The 23,347-nt window shown below is 45.0% G+C and overlaps 1 protein-coding gene across 5 annotated transcripts in view; it reads right to left on the reverse strand.

Annotated features, from left to right (window-relative positions):
* Positions 1 to 23,347, reverse strand: part of NCALD (neurocalcin delta) — a 341,169-nt gene that overhangs the window by 49,406 nt on the left and 268,416 nt on the right. Inside the window, exon 1 of one of the 5 annotated variants that reach the window (XM_036031321.1) lies at positions 2,995 to 3,191. The exons of the other annotated variants lie outside the window; for them this stretch is intronic. The gene's annotated coding sequence lies outside the window, so the exon portion shown is untranslated. Of the gene's footprint in view, positions 1 to 2,994; positions 3,192 to 23,347 lie in introns of those variants that run through there. 5 annotated transcript variants of the gene reach the window in all.

Raw genomic sequence — 23,347 nt, forward strand, 5'->3', positions numbered from 1 at the left:
CAAACACTAATAACACACCACTGTATTCAATAGCAAGTCTAACATCTCAGCCTGATATTACGGATTGCTTCCCAAACTGGCCACTATCTGTCTTTTCTAAAGCTCTTGGCCCTCTCCCCATTCACTCCTACCCTAACCACGATGAGGACAGGCTCCTCTTAAATAGCCATGCGCTCTCTCAGCTCATCATAGGGTGTCTCCTACAGAGGTCCCAGCCCCTACTACGGTCCCTCATGCTGCCTAGACTTCTACCAAATAAAGCCCAAATCAACTGCTTACTCATCAGTTACACATGATCATTCCCTGAGCATGTTCTAAGTGTCAAACTCTATCTTGAGCACTTTATTTACCATTCCAGTATTTCTTTTAATTCCAGTAATAACAATGAAAGTTAAGTAATAATTCATTCACTGACGTGTTCACCAAGTTAATAATGGCAGATCCAGATTTAACCCCATACATCTTCCATCAAAGACCAGGTGCTCTTACCCACCCTATATTCCACACCCTACCTCACCCCCCGCCACGTGTCTCTAGCACATATCTGTACTACAGTGCTCACTGCCTCACAAGAGAGTTGCTGGTGGCAGATGGCAGTTCCCTGGAGGGATTCTGAACACCTCAATAGGAAGGCTGGTCCTTATATAATCTGTGCATCTCCAGTGCTAAGCATAGCTCTGTCACACAGAGAATGTAAAACAAAAAATTTTTTTGGTAATTGAATTTGAATCTATGCATCCAAGAATAAGAAAAAACTTGATCCCAACTAAACTGGATAGTTGAGCCACATGTAGATCTCAGAGCTCTTTTACCTAAAAAGAACAAATCCTGGGACTCGACTGGACAATAAGGACACTGAATCTCCTCTTCCATCTCCAACTCACTTCATAAATTACTATTTTTAACTCACCTGTAGGAACCTGGATTTGGAATATTCATGACGGCCATCTGCAATTCAACCAGCCAAGAATACAAGCAGATACCTCCTGCATTTTCAATAACAGCATTGCTCAATCTGAAATGCTTTTTTGAAGACAAAGAAGCATTCATAAAATGAAACAGTAGTGAATGTTGATCATGAGGAAGTTTTACAACAGAGCGCATTGCTGATTTACACAGTGCTCCCATGCCAATGGCTAGCAGAAATGTTTACAAAGGCTCCCTCTTCTAAGCCTAGGCAACCCATCAGGAAGGCCGTGTCTTTAAAGACAAGGAAACGGAAGGAGAGAGACGAGGAAGGGAGGGAGAGAGAGAGAGAGACTTGCCTTTAATTCCCTTAATTAACACTGGGGAAATTGTAAGTAGTAAAATGAAGTAAACATATTTTTTTTTCCTGGAAGGAAATCTCATCTGGATTCCAGGTAGCTCTGGAGAATATGCTAGGGACCTGCCTACTCTCGGGCCCAGGAGAGCAATATTTTCTTTCCTACTCTTATTTCAATCCAGCCATACAGTGACTAGTTCTGGAGAGTGAAGGGAAGGGAGCCAAAAAGCTAGACATTAATGCCCAAATAGGACAAGAAAAAGTCATCAAAGTTCCAGGTTATCAGACTGAATTTTCAGGGGCTATTGTCACTATTATTTCCTTCCCTCGAGTGAAACAACAACGACAAACAAATAACAACAAAAATGAGAAAGTGTACAGCTACCCCCAACACTTGCCTTGGGCGGCAATATCTGATGCTCAGACTAGGTCATTGGTAGGGCATATGGAGGAGATGCCAGCTTGGTCCCTGATTAAACAATGCTCAGTATTTACTCTCGCTTAGCAATTCAATAAAAAACATATCCAAGGCCTTACCAGAACCCAAGAGGTTAGTCAAGATGGCGGTCGATAAACAAGCTGACCCAAGGTTATGGCTCGTGTCCCATTAGCCTGGTTCTGACATGATTTCCCAAGAGCTACTGACTGATAATCCAAAGATCAGGCCTGGTTAGAGAATATCTCATCCCATTTTTCCCAGTGGAATACCTCATATACCAAGTACTTGTCATGCCAAGAACACAGGGCCTGGGCTTGGCTGGCCTGGCTAGCGAGGGACTTTATTTTTACAATGCTTATCACTGCCCCTTTATGTCCAGGCCAGCGGGCTCTGAAGCAGCTGGAAACAAGAGCCAGCTGGGGGCCCAGCTGAGCTACCAGCTACTCAGAGCCTTCCACACCAGAAGTAAAGGATTGGCCCGAGGCCATATGGCTAAGTATTCTGAGAAGGACAGATGACAACATGAGGAGAAAGGGACCTCCACTCACCCCAAAGCAAATGCAAACTGACATCTGGACTCGGGTAGCTGAGGCTTCAGGAGAGCGTCAAGCTGCCTTAAGCAGATTCAGCCAACTCCTTGCTAATTCAGGTGAATGAAGAAGGCCCGTGTGCATTAGTGGAATTCCAAAACCACAGCACATAGGCTGTTCCTTTCAAGTTTATAGAGCAACTCAACTTTATCTTAACCTGGTTTCAAACTGGGGCGTGTTTGTGCCCTCTGCTACTGAATCCATATCTCATTTGCCATGTTCAGCAGTCATTAAATTCAATAGCTCATGACGTTAAGTTCTGCAAAGGTTTGCTCTTGTGGCTATGACTTGTGGCCCCTTACACTCCTGTTTACCGTGTTTATTGCCCCAGCTTGGCCTTCCTTCAAAGGTATCATAGAGATAAACCTGGGGCCGCTTGAAGTCAAATGATCATAAATTGCCAGTTAGCGGCGTACAAGTGGATGAAGTTTTTCCTTTATAGATCTAAGCCTGTATTCCGTCCCCTTCTCGTGGGAGCTGTGAAAAGTCTGAACAGATGTTCAGACTCAGGGGAGGGATGCTTTACTGCTGCTGTATTTACTTCCTCCAGCAGGGTTCATTTCATTTCCTTGTGGACCAGAGAGCACAACTCTACCGGCCCAACTGCCACGTGGGGGAGGAGAGGCCTGGGATCCCAGTCCCCGGGAAGCACGATGCATTGAGAAGGGAATGCAGTACGTGTGCCAAGGAACGTCACTTACCTCTGGCTTTTAGTTTCCGAAATTAGGTCTGCAAATTTGCTGGAGCAGTGGCTTGATGCTTCATGCACCCAGAGGGGTGCATGAATGAAGCCGCTGATCAGCTGGGACATGAACCTTTCAGAGCCTCTGCATCTGTTTTCGCACGGGCAGCCTCTCTCGGTGAACACGAAGGGGTGTGTAAGTGTACGAAGAACCTGCCTGTGACCGTGATGTCCTTTGATATTTATTTTCCTGAAGTGTTTACCCTGGGATTAAATGGTGTTTATTCAGGGCATTATAATAATAATTCTCCACAAAATCTCTTGGATGAGAGTGCATGAACTGAATCACCCATTCCACAACTATTTATTGACCCCTCACAATGCGCAAGGTGTCCAGCAGGTGAGGTGCAGCCTTGTCCTTTAAGACCTTATTTAGTTGGAGCAACAGAAGTATTTATAGATGTGGCCGAGCAGGGACTTCTATTTGTCTCCCACAATCAATCACTCCTTCCTTTTAGTAACAGAATTCCCCAGGCTGCGCATGTGGCTACCCTACACACTATGTTTCTTGGCTTAAATATGGCCACGTGACCAAGTTCTGTCCAATGGGATGTGGGTAAAAGCGAGATGTGCAACTTCTGGGTCATGTCCTTAAAAGGAAGCCACTTGTTCGCTTTTCCTCTTCCCTCTTCCCTGGGCCCATAATGTATATGTGGGGGTGGGAGCCAAATTCTCCCATCATGAGAGCGGCACAGTAGGGGATGGTGGAGTGACACCGTGGAAGCGGTTGGGCCGTGGAGGGCCTTAGGGGACAGTGCCCTCTCCCTTGATTGCTTATCTGCTGGGGAGAGGGGGAGAGAGAGGAAGAGAGAAAGAGAGGAAATGAGTTCCCTTCTATTTTGCTGAAGCCACTGTTAGTCACTGTTAAAGCAGCTGAATTAATATCCCAACTAATATATACATACTTCCCTATTCGAACCAGGAGTTTCTGGAAGTCTCTTTATTGCCCTCACCCTGTCAGCAAGCCCACACAGAGTAAGTGCTCACCTCATAGTTGTGGATGATTACACAAAGATATAGTTATTAAAAATCCCATTTGCTCTTATGAAATAATTTAATACCATTATAAGTATTATAAGAAGATCAAAGGATTAACTTATAAGGAAAGCTCCAAAGTGATATCTGGCTTGGCTTCTAAAGAGCTTTAAAACAGGCAAAGAGAACATATCATTAATCCATTAGTTTCTAAAAGGTGAAAATATTTCAGAACAAGAGGATTTTACCAGATGACTGAAAAGCATAGAGAAAAGACTCAGAGAATAAATCTCCTTCCTACGGTCAGGCACAACTACGTAAATTGGCAGTGGTCTCCGGGCACTGCTGTGTGGGTAAGGTCTATTTTTAATTAAAAAAATAGATGGAAAATAGTTGTTCAAAAACAGTACTGCAGAAGCATACCTAACACCAGTGCTTCTTGTCTGTGACTATTAATTGCTGCTTTAGAATCTTACTGTGTCACTTTGGCAAATTGCTTAATGGCTGTAAACCTCAGTTTTCTCATCTCTGCAATGGCAATTCATCCCACAAACATTTATTGCTTGTCCACTTTATTTATTTGGTTAAAGATTATTCTGAGTATACTGTGCTTTTGGGTGAAATTCGCATCCGAGTAGGTAAACCAGCTGGAGCAGACTGCCCTCCCACATGGGCGTGGGCCTCACACACCCAGCTAAAGGTCTGGAAACAACAGAAAAGCTGGCTCTCCCCCGAGTGAAAGAGAATTCCTCCTGCCTGACTGCCATTGAACTGGAACACTGGCTTTTCTCCTGTCTTTAGACTCAACCGAACCATCGGCTCTTCTTGGATCAGCCTTTAGACAAGAACTGGACCACCAGCTCTTCTCATTCTCAGGCCTTCAGATTAGGGCTGGAACGAAACAGCAGCTTCCCTGGGTCTCCAGTTTCCTGAGTCACCCTGCAGACCTGGGGACTTGCCTGTATCCATAGGCTTTATTATAAATACTTGTTTCTCTGGCAAACCCTGACTAACTCGTGGTTCTTGACATACCCATTAGATATGCAAGTGGAGGGTCCAGTAGGCAGTTGGGTGTGAGTCTGGAATTTGGCCCTTAGTTTGGTGCTGGTAACAGATATTTGGGAATCACTGGCAAAGATGGTATTTTAAGCCAGAAGAAGACTGGGTAGGATCATTGTGGGAATAAATATTGATAGAAAAGAGAAACTGTCATTGAGTCCTGGGTCCCTGAATGTCTAAAGATCAGGGACGCTGGTCACAGAGGCTGGGAAAAAGCAGCTGTTCAGACAGGAGGACACTGCGGAAAGTGTTGTCCCGAAGCCAGGGGGACATCAATCAAGGAGGGAGGAGTCATCTTTTCTATCAAATGCTGCTGATTAGTTGCTGCCATTGGCGTAGGTCATTGCATTCAGCAATGCAGTAGCCACTGGTGACCTTGACCAAAAAAAGCAGCACAGGAGGAGTGAACTCAAAGCCCTCCGGAGTGTTAAGGAACCCAGGCAGGGAGGGAAGCTGGAGACAGTGAGTATGGGCTGTCTTCGGAAGAGCTTTGTTCAAAAGGGGCGCAAGAAGAAAGGACAGCAGTTGACAGGGAAAGCAAAGCCTTTTTTTTTAATGAGAAAGCTAACAGCACGTTAATATCACCAGCTGCCATTTATGGAGCAGCTGACTGCGGTGCTAGGTACTTTACATGTGACAACACATTTAATCCTCCAAATGGTTTTGCAATGTGGGTATTAATACCTCCATCTTTCATGCAAGGGGACAGATGTTAAAACCACACTCAGTAAGTGGCTGTGCCAGGACTGAAACCCAGGTGCTTGTGAGTGGAAAGCTGGTACTTGTAATTACGACGGTACATTCATTGCCTCTGTAATACAGCCTGGTACTCACAGAGCCTGCCTCCCAAAGGGAGATCAGACCTGCTATGACCCTGGGCATGTGTTAACCGTAGGATTCTCATCACAGCACACAAGAAGCTTGTAACTGGACAGAGCAGTGTGCAAAGAGATTTGTATCCTTCTCTGGTCCCAACCTTTAGAAGGAGGTGTATAATACATCCTTATGCTCACTTCTGTACACAGAACTCCATGTGAACAGTGCTTACATCACATCTAGGGAGAAGAACAAACAGTCATGTACCCATTCTACCTCCAGATTGGGCAGGGCAGTGGAAAGAAGTCCTGCCCTTTCTTACCTACCACACTGGTACGGATCCAAGGAGTTGCATAATGATTTATTTGCTGCTTATAAACTTGCAACTTGAACCAGAGGGGGGCGCTGTTCTACAGATGGGCGGCAGAGGGAAGAGGCTCACTGCTATCCTCAGCAAGAGAGCTCCTGGTCTCCAGCTACTATCAAACCCCAACAGGTACAAAAATCCAATATACCAAAATTACATCAGACTGCAATATTACAGGTTCCTTTTTTAAAGTACATAATTTTTTTCTTCAATGAAAAGTAAGTTGCTCCTGGAATCTTTGCTTACACTCAAAATAAGATTTGATTATAAAGCTGTATGGAAACTCCCTTCATGGAAGACAAGGGATGTATATATGGGGGAGGGGTGGGAATGAGGAGAGAAAGTGTCTTCCAAACCCAGCATTACTGTGTAAGATGATGACCCTGGGGCGGGGGTGGAAGGGGCAACGGCAAAAGAAAGCAGGTGAGGAGCTTCAGGAAACTCCCTCAGTTAAGCACAGGGCAAACTGGAAACAGCCATTTCAATTAGTGCCAGGCTGACTGGGCATGAGGATTAAGAGGTCATTTTAAACAATAGCCCAAGTCTAATTTGCTTAGCATACAGACCTCTACTACAATATACTTTGCTTTTTTCCTCTGCAATGTGGCATTAACCTCATTTACTGTTCAGTTCTTGCAGGGCACGTATTACTAGTCATAAAGGGCCTTTTAATTCTCACATAAAGAATCCACTGACAGCCTCACGCACGCGTGTTCCCCACCGTGGAGAGCCCCGGTAATGCTTTCAGAAAATCCTGCTGAACGTCCCTCCAGCCCGCCACCCCCAACACGCCTTATTTTTGGTTATTCTGAACTTTTAGAGAAAGTTTCATTTTGGACAAACTAGCCCATATTTAGTGCATTCACAAAGGCCTTCTTTACATTTTTTCAGAGGTCTATCCATCATCCCTGGTTATGACTTAGGAAAACACTAGAAGCTTGGCCATCAGAGGAAAAATAAACAGTGAATTCCATTTTAAATCGGAGACAATTGGACTTCAAAACCTTAAATCTTAAATTTTCCTAATTTTTCTTCCTGTGCTTTTTTATTTTGTGTTGCCTTTAAAAATTTTTTCTTAATTATAGAAATAATACATGCTCACTGAAAACAGATTCCACCCATACAGAATGACATAAAGGATAACATAAAAATGTCATACAAACCCATTCCTCAAAGAGTGCAATGAGCAATCTGCTGTCTATCCTTCCAGATTTTTCTTTACATGTAATCCAAACATATTAAAGACCCCTGACATGAACTTCTTGAAGTTGGGTGTGAAATTTCACATGCATGTGTATCATATATGCACTTTATTTTTTTAAAGTTATTTATTTATTTTTAGAGATAGGGGAAGTGGGGAAGAAAGAGAAACATCAATTAGTTGCCTCTCGCACACCCTGAGTTGGGACTTGGCTGGGAACCCGTGTGCCCCGACTGGGAATCAAATTGGCGACCTTTTGGTTTGCAGGATGATGCCCAATCCACTGAGGTACACCAGTCAGGGCTATATATACATTTTAAAGGAAAAGGGACCGTAACTTTTATCATTTTTAAAAAGTTTAAAATATATATTACATATTTAACATAACATATATAAAGTGTACCATAATAAAGTATATATAACTATACATTCCTATTCAGTTTACAAAATTCACTTTTCCCACTTATGAACACTTTTTTCCATTTTGGAAGTATTTTTTGTTGTTCTTAATATCGTTTATCACTTGGTTTTTCTCCCTTTAAGAGCCAGAATCTGGGGCTTGGAGACAGAAAGATCTGGACTGAACTCCAGGCTGAGCCACTTACAAGTTCTGTGAGTTTGGCAAGCTGCTCAGACTGTAGAAGTCTCCGTTTTGTCATCTGTAAAGTCAATTAGAATTATAATGGAACCACTGCAAGGCATAACTAGTTGGCACATGCAAGGACTGGCACAGAATGAATATTCAGTAAACATCAGTGCTTTCTGTAGGTAGAATGCACTTGGTCCAAAATCATACATATAACATCTGGAGAAGGTTTTTACAATCAGGATTTAGGATGACAATAAAGTAGATTACTGAGAATAAAGCGGACGCCACATGCTGGGATAAAAGAGTATTACCCATTACTTAAGAGTAAGTCGGCACGCAAATGATGATTTGTACAGCCGTAAATGTTACACAGGATCAGGTGTCAGTCCCGGCCAGCACGGGCGGCGAAGGGAATTGCCTCGGACTGACCTAGTCAGGACTCCTTCCCTCTCCTACGGTACTGAGAAGGTCACCGTCTACACCATTCCGTGCTGGGATTGGCCTTCCCTTTCTGGGTTTTGTTACTCAGTTCTCGACTTTGCATGGGCAAGTGCTGTAAGTTCAGTGTAAGGGCAGAATTCCATTTCTTATGCGTGTTGCTGGTGGTCTGCTTCATTTATTCACACAGACATGGCTTGCGTCTTTGGCCAGACCTGCTGCTTTCTCCTCTGCCAGTGCCCTGGCCCTGCTGTGTGCACTCTTTGCCTCTGGCATACTGGGCAGCCCACAGCGAGGGCCGGCCTGGTATAGGGCCCTGCCATGACTGCCACACTCGGGGCAACAACTAAGCCCTGGCATGGGCTAAACGCTTGGCACATTTTAGTTCTGTGATCTCACAGCAATTCTGGAAATTATCATCTCTGTTTTGCAGATACAGGGCTTGGGGTTTAACGAAAACAAGGAACTTGTGCCACATGGCACACTTAGTGGGGGACAGATTGGGTATTTGAGTCTTTTCTAGGCCCTGAAGGTGAGGAATGCTACCTCTACGGCTTTTGCTTCTGTGTAGTGAGCTGTCGGGTGGGCCAAAAAGTCCGTTTAGTTTTTCCCATAAAATAAAAGATACATATTTCATTTTCACCAATAACTTTAGTCATTTGGTTATTTTGAGTATGTTGGCTCTCTCCCATGTGGTGCAGCGTTGATTGTTCTCAGTTAAGGTCTCTGTTTGATCACTATCAACCTCAGCTGGTCTACCTGACCATGGAGCATTGTCCAGTGAGAAATCTCCAGCACGGAACTCTGCAGACCACTTTTGACACATTCAATCAGTCACAGCATCTTCTCCATACTCTGCACAAATCTTTTTCCTTTTTCCATTTCAGTTGTATTTTTACCTTTCTTGAAATAATAAAGCACACTATGCTGAAAATGTATTTTCTTTCATCTTTAATATTAAAATGGCTGCACAAAAATTCATCAATTTTGATCAGTTTTTTTAAATGCACGCTGACACGACAGCTGTCACAATACGATCTAACAAAATTGTTTCCAGTGACACTAAAGACAATTAAGCGCCTCTAGAGCCATCTTACAGAAAAAAAAAAACAAACGAACAGTTTGGCCGACCCAATACACGTTGCAACTGCAAGACTTTGGTGGAAAGGGAGACAACACCCTTTGGTGCCCACTGGAAGTTTCCCTTGGACGGAGCAGATTCTGAAGCGCCAGCAGGGAAAGACCTTCTCATAGCGGGTCTTTCTGCGGGATGACATTTTCAAATTCAGAGTCCTCGCCCGCAGATCAGAGCTGTAATTAACCCCTGCAACTTTGCAGGAAGACCAGTGAGAAAACTAATTAGAAAGAATAAATTAAGTTATCTGTGGTAGGCCAGATAACAGTCCACAAAGATGTCCACGTCCTAATCTCTAAAACTTGCGAACATGTCACCTGATACAGCAAACGAGACTTTGCAGATATAACTAAGAATCTGGAGATGGAAGAGTCTCCTGGGTGATCCAGGTGAGCTCGGTGTTAGCACAAGTGTCCTTACGAGAGGGAGGCAGGAGCCCTGGAGTCAGAGGAGAAGACGGGACAAGAGAAGCCGGGGTTGGGATGATGCAGAGAACCTCTGGAAGCTGGAAAAAGGCAAGGAAACAGATTCCTTCCCAGTGTCTCCTGAAAGGAGCTCTGCCCCGCTGACCCACGTTAGCCCCTGGCCTCCAGAAGTGTGAGAGAATAAACTTGTTGCTTCACACACTAAATCTGTGGTGGTTTGCTACAGCAGCCACAGGAAACCAAAACAATGTCCTGTCCCAGGTGTCTCAGAACAACACTGTTCATATTAAACTTGAAGACCTACACCAGTTTATTTAAATTCCTCAGATGAATGTTTCTTGGCATTTCAAACAATTCCTTAGTGATGTTCTGATCGACCTGTTTCTCCCTCTTCATAAAGGAAATGAATTCAAACCCATCTGTGAGGTTTCAGGTGAACACTGCACTGAGTGCTCCGGAGACTTCCTCACCTAACAGAGACGGCCGTTTCCCTTTCCCTTGGCAACAACTGCAGGCGCGCTAGCGTCTGACTGACACACATGATCAACAACTGCGCCTACATGCCAACAGATCAGACAACGCGGGTCAAACGGACACATTCCTAGAGACAGACAGTCTTCCCAAACTGAGTCAGGAGGAATCAGAACACCTGACTAGACTGATTACAACTAATGATACTGAGGCAGCAATGAAAAAACTCCCGGCACACAAAAGCCCTGGACCGGATGGCTCCGCGGACACACATTCACGCACTGGCCCCAGCTTTACAAATCTAACGCAGGCAGGCCTGCTTGGAGGTGAATGCAAATTCCTCTTTTGCTCAGACACTTGGGAACATTCTCAACACCCACTTACAACAGCAACTTTCATGGGCTCCAGTTGTAGGAAAGTTAAAAACTCTTCCTCATTTTGATTCTAATGAGCGACTTGCAGAAAAGCATGGTCTCTGTTTACATACACAAATTTAGAAGCACTGTGAAATCTCAAACAAAATTAGCCACCAGGGAGAAAAAGAATTAGATAACCTAATAAAACCCAGGCTGAGCCACTCACAGTCACAGGAGTCTGGATAATTCTGGCCAGCGGACCAAAGGGAGGGCAGCCAAGCACTGACGGAAGACCTAGCAACCCAGGAATAGAAATCAATAGAATTCAAACAACAGGACCAAAGATCATTAGCAGACTGACAGGGCTTTTGTTGTTCTTGTCCTTGAAAAGGAAGAGGTACCCTGTAGGTGGAAGGTTCCTAACATTATTGTTATCTGAATGAGCCAGAAGACTTCAGATCCCAGAAATGCATCCTTGGTGGCCACACATTTCAGAGAGAAAGCTTTGGATTTCGGGAAACCTGCTATGTGTCCCCGGGCTCTCCAGCTGGACACCGCCATCACCCGCGTTTCTGTGCAGATGCTGGACAGCGAGGGGACAGCCCAGGAACACCAGTTTGCTCTGCTGTATTAGTCATTTCTCCAGTCAAGAGCTCCAGGCGCCTGCGCATGCCCGGCACCCTAGACTAACTCCCTTAAAAAAAAACTCATCTGGAGCTGGCATCATAGTCATTAGGCAAAAGTGTTGTTAAGTATTATTTTGGGGGGATTTTCCCCATTATTTACAGTCTCTTTGTAAACAGGCTGCTCCTTACTCTCTGGTAGTGACAATTTACGTAGAAAAGAGGATTTAAAATGCCAGATTCCCTACGCAAATTTTTGCTGCCTGCCTGCAAAGAAGTAGGCTGGCAGATAGTTGCTATTTATTTCTTTCCCAGGAAAAAACAAAATCAGAGCAAGTGATCTGTGTGCGTGCGCCAGCTGTCAGCTGGGACATCGGGGAGCCTTGACCCACTTGGCAAAAGGTGAGAACTCCAAGTCTCCTTTTCTCCCCCAGAGCAAAGGGCAGAGTCGGCCACTGTCCGGATTTCCCTGAAGTCGTGATTTCAAATAGTGTCATTTCCAACACAGTCATTTGTTTAATCCAACATGAAACGTGGCTTAATCCTTATGCTGGTTGAAGACTGTTCCTATAAATGTTTAAAAAATAGATAAAATCTTTAGACTATGTTATAAGCCTTATGTTATAAGGCTTAAGAAAGTGTGATCAGAATACATTTATACATTATTAAGTGTAACTAATAACATTTAAAGGCAATCCCCCAAATCAAACATTAACTTATGACATGCAGAGTTCGGACAGAAGAGCTCTCATGCTCAGACAGTGCAGCTGTGGGCCTGGGACGATTTCCAGTTCCTCCTCACCCAAGTTGCTGCTTCACCTTCTACTTAATATATGTATGAAGCCCCAACAATTAAATTTCTATATATGTTCTAGCATATGTAGTGATACATATATATTCACTACATGTAGTGATAGACACATAGACATCCACTCTATACAGTGAAGTGCTACAGTGAGGTGCGGACGGATGGAACCCGCAGGCAGTAACAAGTCCCGGCTGCCACACAAGGCAGTGACTGGTTAAGCTGTGTCTGAGCGACCCTCTGCAGAGCCCCAGTGGGGACCAGGCTAGCATCGCAGGACCTCCACGTCAGGAAGTTCAGGGCAGGGGTGAGGTGAGGTGGGCGGAAACTCTCACCAAAATGCATCATCCCAAGAATTCAGTAGTATGAAGCAGAGAGGAAAGGCTTTACTTATTTGGAAAACTGCTTAAAAGAAACGTCATAAAACAGTCAAAGAAAACTGCCCATTGTGTTTCCATTTCTCTCCTCCACTTCGACCTGCAAAGCCTGTGGCTGCAGAGCACACCTGGGGCAGCCTTCACGATCATGCGCCTGGATTTCCAGAAAGGCTCAGCCTGGAGACAAACAGACCCAGCAGAGCACCAGCAGATGGGTCTACTTCCTAAGGGAATCATTAAGATTATATTTTATATTATCAGAGAGTTTAATTTTGCAAACTATTCCCACTGCTGTTTGGAAGTGAGGTGGGCAGGACTGTTACGATATACAGGTATCATCACAGGTGAAAAGGAAAGGCACCGAGTTAGGACCGAAACTGACATCTCTTGATTCTCCATCCTACACAGCTTTCCCCAGCAGGAGTAGGGCGGTCGAGTATTTGACACCGAAGGCACAATATATAGCAGCAATTGGGGTTTGGCATAATGTAGATTGTTTCATTCATTTAGTCAATTATCATTCCACAAATAGGCACTATTTGAGACTCAACTACGTGCCATTGAGAAGAACAAGACAGACACGGCCTTGTCCTCATACAGTTTACAGCCTCATTTGTGACTGTTTCTCAGTGAAAGTGACCTGGGAATGCGATCATGGCCTTCACAGGGCTCTACACACCCCAGGGAAGTAAGGAAGGGGCCCTGAGGCTTAGGCTCCAGGAGTTAAGACAGTAAAAGAGCCATAGGAGTTAGGGATTCTCCCCAAGAAGAAAGCATTCCATGGTCAAATTAGTTCGGAAAACACATATCACCAAGTCTTCCTCTTAAACACTTACAAGGAAATTAAAAGCACTGAAAAATCCTCCAGTATACGTTACATTTCACTCGCCCAGAAAATAAGTATATTCATCATGGAACATCCCCTGGGACCAGCTTTCCGCGGGTCCTGCTGTGCTGGTCGGCCACAGCGGCAGAGCAGAGTCAGAGGGCTCTGATGTAGGAAGTGCATCTTCCTAGCAGCACACACACTTGCCGGAAGGCCTCTGAGACACTGGCTCCTGGGACCCCTGGGTCTAAGGCACTCGCAGAGGGGCAGGGAACAAAGACGCCCTGCTGGCCAGGAACAGTGGGCACTGGAAGGCTGTTCCTGAAACCACTTCCTTCAGCCCTGGGCACCTTTCCTGGCTTCTGAGTCGTGGATTCTCTTGGGACTTGGCTTCATAGCCTCTGACTTGGGTGGCTCTCTGTGTTCTTTGAGCCAAGTCTTGTCACAACCCCATTTAGCTTCTTCCTGCTTGTTCTCAGCCTTTGGTCCAAGGATGTATGTAACCTGATCCCAGACCCCACAGCTTCACCCTACAACTCTGAGGCCAAGGGACTCCCTGGCAAGCTTCCATCCACTCTTGTTTCCGTGTCAGCATATGGTTCACCACCTTATATCTAACCTGAGGTTCCTTGTGAGAATTAGTTACCTTGAAGGAAGGGGTAAGGGTCCATCCCCACTTCAATTGAGAACACTTAACAGTGATCCAGGAATCCTGGAAAGGCCAGGAGACACTAATGTATTACATCACTTACTATCTTGTTTCAGGTCCCAACAAAAGAGGAGGTGGTTGCAATTTTTACCTGTTTTCCAAATTAGGAGAACTGATCATTTAAGAAGTAGTAACTTACCCAAGATCACAGAGCTTAAGTGACAGAGCCAGTCTTACCTCAGAGTGCATGCTGCTCTGAACCAATGAGCCTCCTTAGATTCCCCTCCCCCACCCCAAACCCTCACCCATTCACTCTCCGAAATCACTGCCCAGGAGCATGGCACCTCTACATGGTCACGATCCTGGGGCAGCCCAGGGTTCCCACCATCTCTCCTTCACCCATATTATTGGCACATCATATACTGGGTTGTTCCTTTCTCCTTGTCCCTTCATCAGAGTGATGCATTTCTGCTGAGGTAAACTGGTAAATCACTCTGTGCTAACGTTTCCTTTCTGGTAACAAAATGCTTTAACCCACGCTAGAAGTGTATGTCTCCACAGACTCCCCATGAAGGGGCTCTAATGGTAGGATGGCGAAGACCTGTGGGGGGAGACTGGTGGGTTGGATTTGGAACTTCGGCATCTCATGAACCCCTGCTGACTTTGCCTGGGCCTGCCTTCTCAGCCTCCCTGTATGTGAGCATCGCGGTAGTTTACTATTATTATTGTTGTTGTTGTTATTATTGTTATTATTATTATTAAACAAAAAACCTGTGCCCATGCTGCACCCCAAACTAAATGACTCAGAATGCCTGGGAAAGGGACCTTACCACTGGCATGCTGTTAAAGCGCTCTAGGCGATTCTTACATGAGATTAGAGATAAATATTCATTTCCTAAACACCGGGCTGGCTATGTAAATGGAAACACCTTTTCTAAACTTTGGCTTTTTTTATATCCCAAAGAGACCAGTGAAAGAGGATGAATGTGCTTACTCAGAGGAGGAAAGAGGTTTAGCAGTCACGGACCTGGCTCTGATTACCACGTACTTGTGGGCCAGAATCAGCCTCTTTGGGGTTTGGGTTTCTCACTGAGTTATGGGGGATTAATACTAATTTACCTCGAAGGTAGGTGATGAGAAATGATTCATCCGGATGGCCATGGGGTACCACTTAGGCAAAGTTAAAATGCTGCCATGACAAGCAAGGGGATTTGGGTGGTTGGACTCTTACACATTGCTAAGCAAGCCCCGGTAATCATCAGCCATGGGCCCAGGGGGGCGGGGGGGGGGGCGGAATGCAGAGCAGTAGACAGCACAGCCCACTGATTACCAATAGGCGGCTCCTCCTCTTTCCTCTCATTAATACCTATCCTCTGGATAGCAGTTTGGGAGAATAAATCACAAGAGAAGAACACAACATCTTGAAGCTTCTTTGGCACACTCCCACAAAGCCAATGTTATCTTACTTTTTAAAAGACTTTATTTATTTATTTGTAGAGAGGGGAAGGGAAGGAGAAAGAGAGGAAGAGAAACATCAATGTAAGAGAGAAACATGGATTGGTTGCCCCTTGTACCCACCCCAACCTGGGGACCAAACCCACACAACCCAGGCATGCACCGTGACTGGGAATCGAACTTGTGACCTTTTGCTTTGTGGGTGACACCCAACCAATTGTGCCACACCCATTGGGGCCCAGTCTTATCTTACTAACAAACCATTTCCTGGAAACAGATGTGCCCCTACTTAAAAAATAAATGGGGATCTACAATGAAAGAAATAACCAAACAAAGTATTCTTTCATTTTACAAGCTTCCTTGAAATAGATACTTCCCTTGTGTGTAGTTCATTAACTTATTACCCCTGGGAAGAAAAAAATGGAGATGTACCTCTGAAATGATCCCATTAACCAGTGGGAAAATGTAATTTAATTTATGAAATCTTTATAGTTACTCATGATATTTGAAGTGAGGCATGCATTAAGCTAGAAGACCTCTAAGAAGAAGAGACATATTTTGGTTGCAAGATGTAATTTTTCAGGCCTTGCCATCACCATCTCATGTCACAAGCAATGGAGACCATGGACCATGAGTCAGGGTGGACGACCCCATCCCACTGATATGAGGAGGCTACCCGTAGCCCGTCAGTTCTGCCAGCCAGGCTCTCTCCGCCTCAACTCCCGCGTGGCCAGCACCAAGGTTCACCTGGTTTGAGTAAGAATCATTTAACATGGATTCTCAACCTGTCTACTAGAAGCTGAGCGCTGTACTAGGCTTTCTGAGGAAGGTGGAGATAATGCAGCATGCTCCCTGCCCTGCACTCTTGTCAAATTGTGGTGACCAGAGAGCCACGTTTGACAGCTGGGTCTTTGGAAGAGTGTCCATAAATGGGATTAGGGGTAGGGTTGCCAGATGCCCAGTTAAATCTGAATTTCAGATAAACTACCAATACTGTTTTGGTATATAAGTATGTTCCAAATACCTCAGGAGACATACTTACACAGAAAAAAAATCAATGTTTATCTGAAATTCAAGTTTAACTGTGTGTCTTGTATTTTTATTTGCTAGATTTGACCACCCTACTGAAGCGCATCTGGAGGTTTGGTTATGAGCTTGGGGTTAGCCCCATCCTCAGATTGCTCGTCACTAGTGGGGCTCTGGAGTTGCTTTCCAGCTGTGGGAGTGGTCTGGGCTGAGGACTTCCTGTTTGCCTCTGAGGTCTTTATGGCCCATGGTCTCTATGCACAGCAGGGGGTTTTAGTGACGCTAGGTGGTCACGTTTCATTGAGGGTGCAGATCATGACTCTGTAATTTACTGACCCCTGAAAGCAAGCCCTGCCTTCGAGGCCAAAAGCCCATGTTCTAGAATCAATTGTCAAAGGTGAGGGCACAGAGCGTGCCTCCTCATATAACATGCTCCCTAGTCACATTCTTGGCTGAAATTCCTGGTGCTGGGCAATCTTCCCACAGCGGGAGGTCCTTGCAGAGTGAGAAGGTTAAGAGGTACAGATGGCTCTCAAGGATTAGCTGGTATGAGTTAAGAATCACGTAAGAACTTTTATGATGAGGCAGAACCCAACCTCCAGCCCTGACATCCAAATTTGATTCTGATTCCAAGGTTTTATTCAGCCTCAAGAATCTGTACCTTATAACCACACTACTTTGATTCTGACCACAGTGGTTGCGGGCCCATGTTTAGGCTGTGCACCTGTCCTCTCCAGCTCTGGGGGCTACTCCAATCAAAGGCCCTCAGGGGTCCGTTTGGGTGGGTGCTCCTCTCCACTGACGCAGCAGCTCAGATCCAGCTGGGACTTCGAATGAGGAGAGGACTCCAGCTTCTCTTCCTGTGTCACATTCATGCAGTCATTTCTCTCCCTGTGTCTCTAGCCCTGACTACAATATGGGCTGCCAAAAATGTGTCCCTTTTGCCAGTCACTTCACACTGCCAACATTCCCAGACCTCATCTTCCTATTAGCGTGGCCTGGCATAGCGTGATGGCTGCCAAGGCAGCTCCTGAGTCACACAGCTGGGAATGCCCTGCTCTATCCTGTCCCACATCTAACATGACAGTGTTGAGTGGCCATAGAGCCTCACTCTTAAAAAAAACAAGCTCCATTGGATGCTGAGACATTTAGGAGTGTGATGGATGTGCCCTTTGAGGCAGGACTCTGCAGTGGCAGGTGAAGGGCGAGCCCACAGGGAACGGCGTATTCCCCCGACAGTCCTGTCTTACAGACAAATAAGAGAACCCTGCTGAGATGTCTTCAGTGACATGCTACATCCTGGTGTGAATGATCCCCGGAGACGAGAGATGGATGGTATGTGGAGTCCATGATGGGACTGAGTGTGGCTGCAACAGGGAGACTGAGTGCCCTGGGATGAGAAGCAGATGCCTGCCCTTACCTGGCATAGTGCCCAGCAAAGGTGCTACTCAACACCAATTTCAGAAAGGGCAAACCCAACCTTTCCACAGGTGTTTCATTCATTCTTTCACCCGCTTGACAAATATTTATCGAGCACCTGCCACATGAGTGCTTGATAAATACACAGGTGTTGGAGCCCGGGGACGCAGTAATCTGTATGCTGCTGTGTGAAGCTGTCATCGATATCAGCGTGTGAACTTGCACCTTCCCTAGAATGACTAACACGTTCTGTTTTTGTTAGATACTCAGGCATATGTTTTCTACTATTCTTTGTACTGTACACGTGTATTATCACACTTGTTGCATGTACAATTTACAAAATTTTTCTTAAGAATGGAGTGGACTGATTAGAACATTCTGATAAGTTGTCAAACATATATATATTGATGGCCAGTTTTCAAAAAGACTTCAGATAAATGAAATGTACTTACAACTAAAACTTCACCGAACATAATTTAGTCTTTCACTGATGACTTAATCGGAAGGTTTGTCAGAATAATGGTGCAAATATTCCAGTGGTTTTATCATAAATATCAATTATAATTACATAATTATTATTATAGGGTAGTTTTATAGAGAATGTTATGAAGCCTTGATTTTTTTCAGTTAGTTTGGGTTTTATGAGAATGACTTTGCTAAATAACAAATTATATTTTATAAAATTATGAAATTAGCTCTCCCTACAGATATTACTCAGCTACAGTTTAAAGGGCCACTCACATGGCACTGAGGGCAAAAGAGAATTCACATTTTTAAATTCCCATCAGTAAATGAGTGGATCAAAAAACTGGTGTACAAGCCTTGGCTGGCATAGGGTTAGGGTTAGGGTTGCAGGCCATGACCCCCAGCAACCTCACATTGATGTTTCTCTCTCTCTCTCTTTCTCCCTCCTTTCCCTCTCTAAAAATAAATAAAATAAAATCTTAAAAAAATGGTGTACATTTATACAATGGAATACTACGTAGCAGAAAGAAAAAAGGAGCTCCTACCCTTCACAACAGCATGGATGGAACTGGAGAGTATTACGCTAAGTGAAATAAGCCAAGTGGTGAAAGACAAGTACCATATGATCTCACCTACAAGTGGAACCTAATCAACAAAACAAACAAGCGAGCAAAATATAACCAGAGACACTGAAGTAAAGAACAAACTCACAGTAACCAGAGGGGAGCATAGAGGAGGGTGACAGGGGAAAGAATGGAAGGGTCATCAGGGACCGTGTATAAAGCACACATGGACAAAACCAAAGGGGGCTGGTATTGAGGGTGCGAGGTGGGGGTGGGTGGGGCAGGAGAAAGTGGTGGAAGGCAAATGGAGACAACTGTGCTTGAACAACAATAAAAATACATAAATAAATAAAGTTAGAACTTTTCTATGAGAAAAATGGAAGAAAACACTTAACAAATATTCAGGATTTTAAGAATAAATTGTCTAAGCCAAAAGAAAACAGTATAATTGAGGTATAACACTGTTTGATACCTCAACTTGTATACCGCTCACTTGCTCCTAACCTTTTACTAGCTCCTGCTGTCTATCAGGTCCAATGCAGCTTATCTTAAACTCATCAGTTCTAGCTCCTTTAGAGACCCACCTTATGGATTGTAAGTTTCTTTCTTTTCCCAACCAGTTTCTTGATCCCAGATAGGGTGTTTTATTTCTGCTACCAGGAGGATATACTTAAGATGTTTCTTACTCATAGACAATCCTTTTACTTCTGTAGTCACACCTAATGTTCTTCATTGCTCACTTCTTCTCTTAAGTCATCTCAATGCCACGTATCCTTCTGTGGTTAATGTATTCAGTGCTCACCTACCGGAGATTTAATCAGCAGGTACCAAGTGTCCAGCACTACACTAGGCACTACAAGAAATTGCAGCCCATAAAGGAGACATAGCTCTGGACCCCCGCTACATATGCTGTCCAACCTCCCCAGCTGGACTGTAAGCTTTTCAAGGACTGGCTGGACCTATATAACCCTTGTAGTACCTTACATAGCTGGTGTATCTTGGAGGTCATGTGCGGGTCCTTAAAAGGTCTGGATGATGAGGCCACATCTGCCTGATGTCTACGATAAGCAAATAAGAGACACCTGGAGGAGCCTTACCAGTCCTTGTACACGAAAGAAATCTTTTTATGGGTGCTTAACTCCAGGGCTCATTAGATGAAGCTAGTAAACATTGAAAGAATATAGGAATGAGCAAACAAAACAATTAGCCTTCTAAAGGGAAGATGGGGAGACCACCAGGAGGGGGTGACATATAAGTCTCTGCAGGAGACTTGGATTCTCCGCGGGAGAGGAGACAGAGATGCCCCCTGGAGTGAGGGCACAAGGACAGCATTTCTGAGTATTCCACATGCCAGCTTTGACCAACATACGGAGCTGCAAGCCAGCTGGACAGCTGCCATTTTGGCAGCTTTGTCAAAAGAAAAAAGACTTTGCTGAATGAGCTGAATCTTACCTGACCATGAGGGATTCCCTAGCTCTACTATAAACTATTAGAGAGGAAAAAAAAAATGAGTTAGAAGCATTGGAAATGGGACAAAAGAGAGTGTCGGGGAGACCGTGGGGTCTAACAATAGAAAACTAGGCAGCAGATTACACAGAGTGGATGCGAGAGAGGGAGACAAAGGCGGGAAAGGAGGACCGAGCAGCGGCCAAGGGAGAACGGCCCAAGCACTGCCGTCCACCACGGCCTGTCCTGCAGAGAGGGCCCCAGCCGGCCGGAGGCAGCAAGGGAGGTTTTGCCAGGCCGCACAGGCCAGTTTCAGGGCAGCCCAAACCTTCTCCCGGGACCAGCAACAGCACGGATGTATAGGACATTGTTCCCAGCTCACAGACACATGTGTCCCTGCAGCCTGTTTGCAATTTGATCGGTAGCTGAAATACATTTTCCTTCAGAAATGATTTTAATTGGGTTACATATTTATACCAAATTGCAAAAACTTATTTGGTCTATACATACCTAAAGTTTAGCCCTCTATACAGGTATTTTAGTCATCTCTAGTTAACCCCTTCTGGTCCAGTTACTCTAGTCATCTAAGAAATAACTCCAACACTCGACTTAAAAACAACAATAATTCTTGTTTTGTTCATGAGTCTGCAATTTAGGGCAGGGCTGGGCAGAGATGGTTCATCTCTGGTCTAGCTGGCACCAGGAGGGGTAAGGGGGTCTAACGGTTGGGCCTGGAGTCCCCTGAAGGATTACCCGCTCACTCGTCCGGCAGTGGATGCTGGCTGTCACCTTTGACCTCAACCCGGGGCCCCTCCTCACGGTCGGGCTTCCTCACCACATGGCAGCTGGTCTCCAAGAGCAAGAGTCATGTGTGAGAGAAACAAAAAATAGCTGAGGAGAAAAGAAATTATGTTCTTCCTATGTCCAGCCTTGGAAGTCACCTACATTGTTTCCACAGTGCTCTACCTGTTGGACCAATCACAGCTCCTGCGGGCAAAGCGGAGGGCGGTAGACTCCGCCTCCTGATGGAGAGTACCGAGATTCTAGTAGAGCACGTGGAAGTGGGTATAATTGTGTGGCCATTTTTGTGGAGTACAACCTGTCACAGCATATGACACGACTTCCAGGAAAAACACAGCATACTCCAGCTTGGAAGGCAACACAACATAGTGGATGAAGAGCCAGGAGTCAAGAGCCAAACACCTAGAGCTCCAAAACATACCATGTGACACCGGGCAGTTTGCTTAAACTTTCTGTGCCTCAGTTTCCTCCTGTATAAAAATAGATATTGTGAAGAAAAGAAAATCTTTTGAAAAGAGCTTTTAAGACCATTTAAGTGCTAGCTGTTTTCACAACACCAGGGACAGACTCCCTCCCGCGTGGACAGCAGCACTTCCTGGGCCCCTCAGGGATGGAGGCGGCGGCAGCCCTCTCAGAGGTAGAAAATGAATGACAACACTTCACACGACTGAGTACCTAACATCTGCCTGTCGTTGTGCCAAGTGATTTAACTTAAAAATCCACCAGGCAGATACTAATATTATGCAGGTAAGAAAACTGTGACTTAGGGAACCTGCCCAAAGTAACACCTATGGTGGTGACAGACAGGGTTTGCCCCCAGATCAGTTAAACTAGACAGAAGGAGCCTGCATCCCTGGATGACCGTGTGGAGCAGAACCCTTCTCCCAAACCTGATTTGTAGGGGAGCAAAAAATGAACTGTGCTGTATCACACCAGCATAAATGGAGCTTTTTATTCCAGCAGTGAGCCTATCTTGAGTGGGTTAGTACCAGGAAGATGCTACGGTTCTACTCGGGCCCCACTAACTTAAGAATTCCTTTCATAAAATGGAATGGCTGTCATTATTTGCATAAGAATATTTGCATTAAAAATATCATTCTTTAGGTCAGTACCTACAAGTCTCATTTCCTTTTGAACTGGAGGACAGACCGCCTTCCGCCCACTGGCAGGAGGGCAGGGCACACCGGTCTGCACCCTGGACACTGACACGAACACATTACTTACAACTTAGGCTGGCTATTCACCAGCTGGAGAGTGTCTCTTCTAAGGTTTGATGCTGGTGTAAAATCAAATAGTTCCCAGGCTGTTTGCCTTTCTTTTTTGTTTTGATGTCGGTTAGTTTGTTTTTTTCTTTTAGTGAGGATTCTCTTTTTGACTACACTGGCTAGCACGGCTCGGGAGGGAGAAACCTGGGCAGGTTCTCGATATAGCTACCGTGAGTTCCGTGATGGTGGGAGACCACACCTGCCTGTCCACCACAGCACGCCCGGTGTTTAGTGCGTGCTCAAACCTCATCAAACGCACGTAAGACTGTATGTCTGAATGGAAGCTCAGGCAAACAAAAGTCAGAAGTCCACAGAGTAACTTGGGCTCTTTATGCCAGTGGCACAGATCACTCAAAGATCAGAGGAGGGCGGAACCCAAAATGCCGACTCTACTACTGTGGATGCAACAGCCAGTTAATAAATGCTCGTGGATTGAAGCGATGTTACCTCACACCGCACCTGATCCCTGCTAAGACGTGGGGAAGCGTAGGTGGGATACCTGGGGGGATGCTGTTTTCATCTCCAAAGATGTTGTAAATACGTTCATCACAAAATTGGTCGTGGTTTGAGATGTATGAATCACATGGAAGTCTGTGGGAGTCGGCTGAGCCAAATGTTGTAACACACTTCTCGACATTTACCTCTAATGGATGAGGTTTGAACTCATTTAAGTAAAGAAACTATGGAATCATTCTTTAAAAATTCATCTTGCTTGAAAGCAATGTGCTGCCTTTGGTTTTCCTGCAGTCAGTGGGACAGA

This window comes from Phyllostomus discolor, chromosome 7 (genome assembly GCF_004126475.2).
Source record: "Phyllostomus discolor isolate MPI-MPIP mPhyDis1 chromosome 7, mPhyDis1.pri.v3, whole genome shotgun sequence".
NCBI classification, from domain to species: domain Eukaryota; kingdom Metazoa; phylum Chordata; class Mammalia; order Chiroptera; family Phyllostomidae; genus Phyllostomus; species Phyllostomus discolor.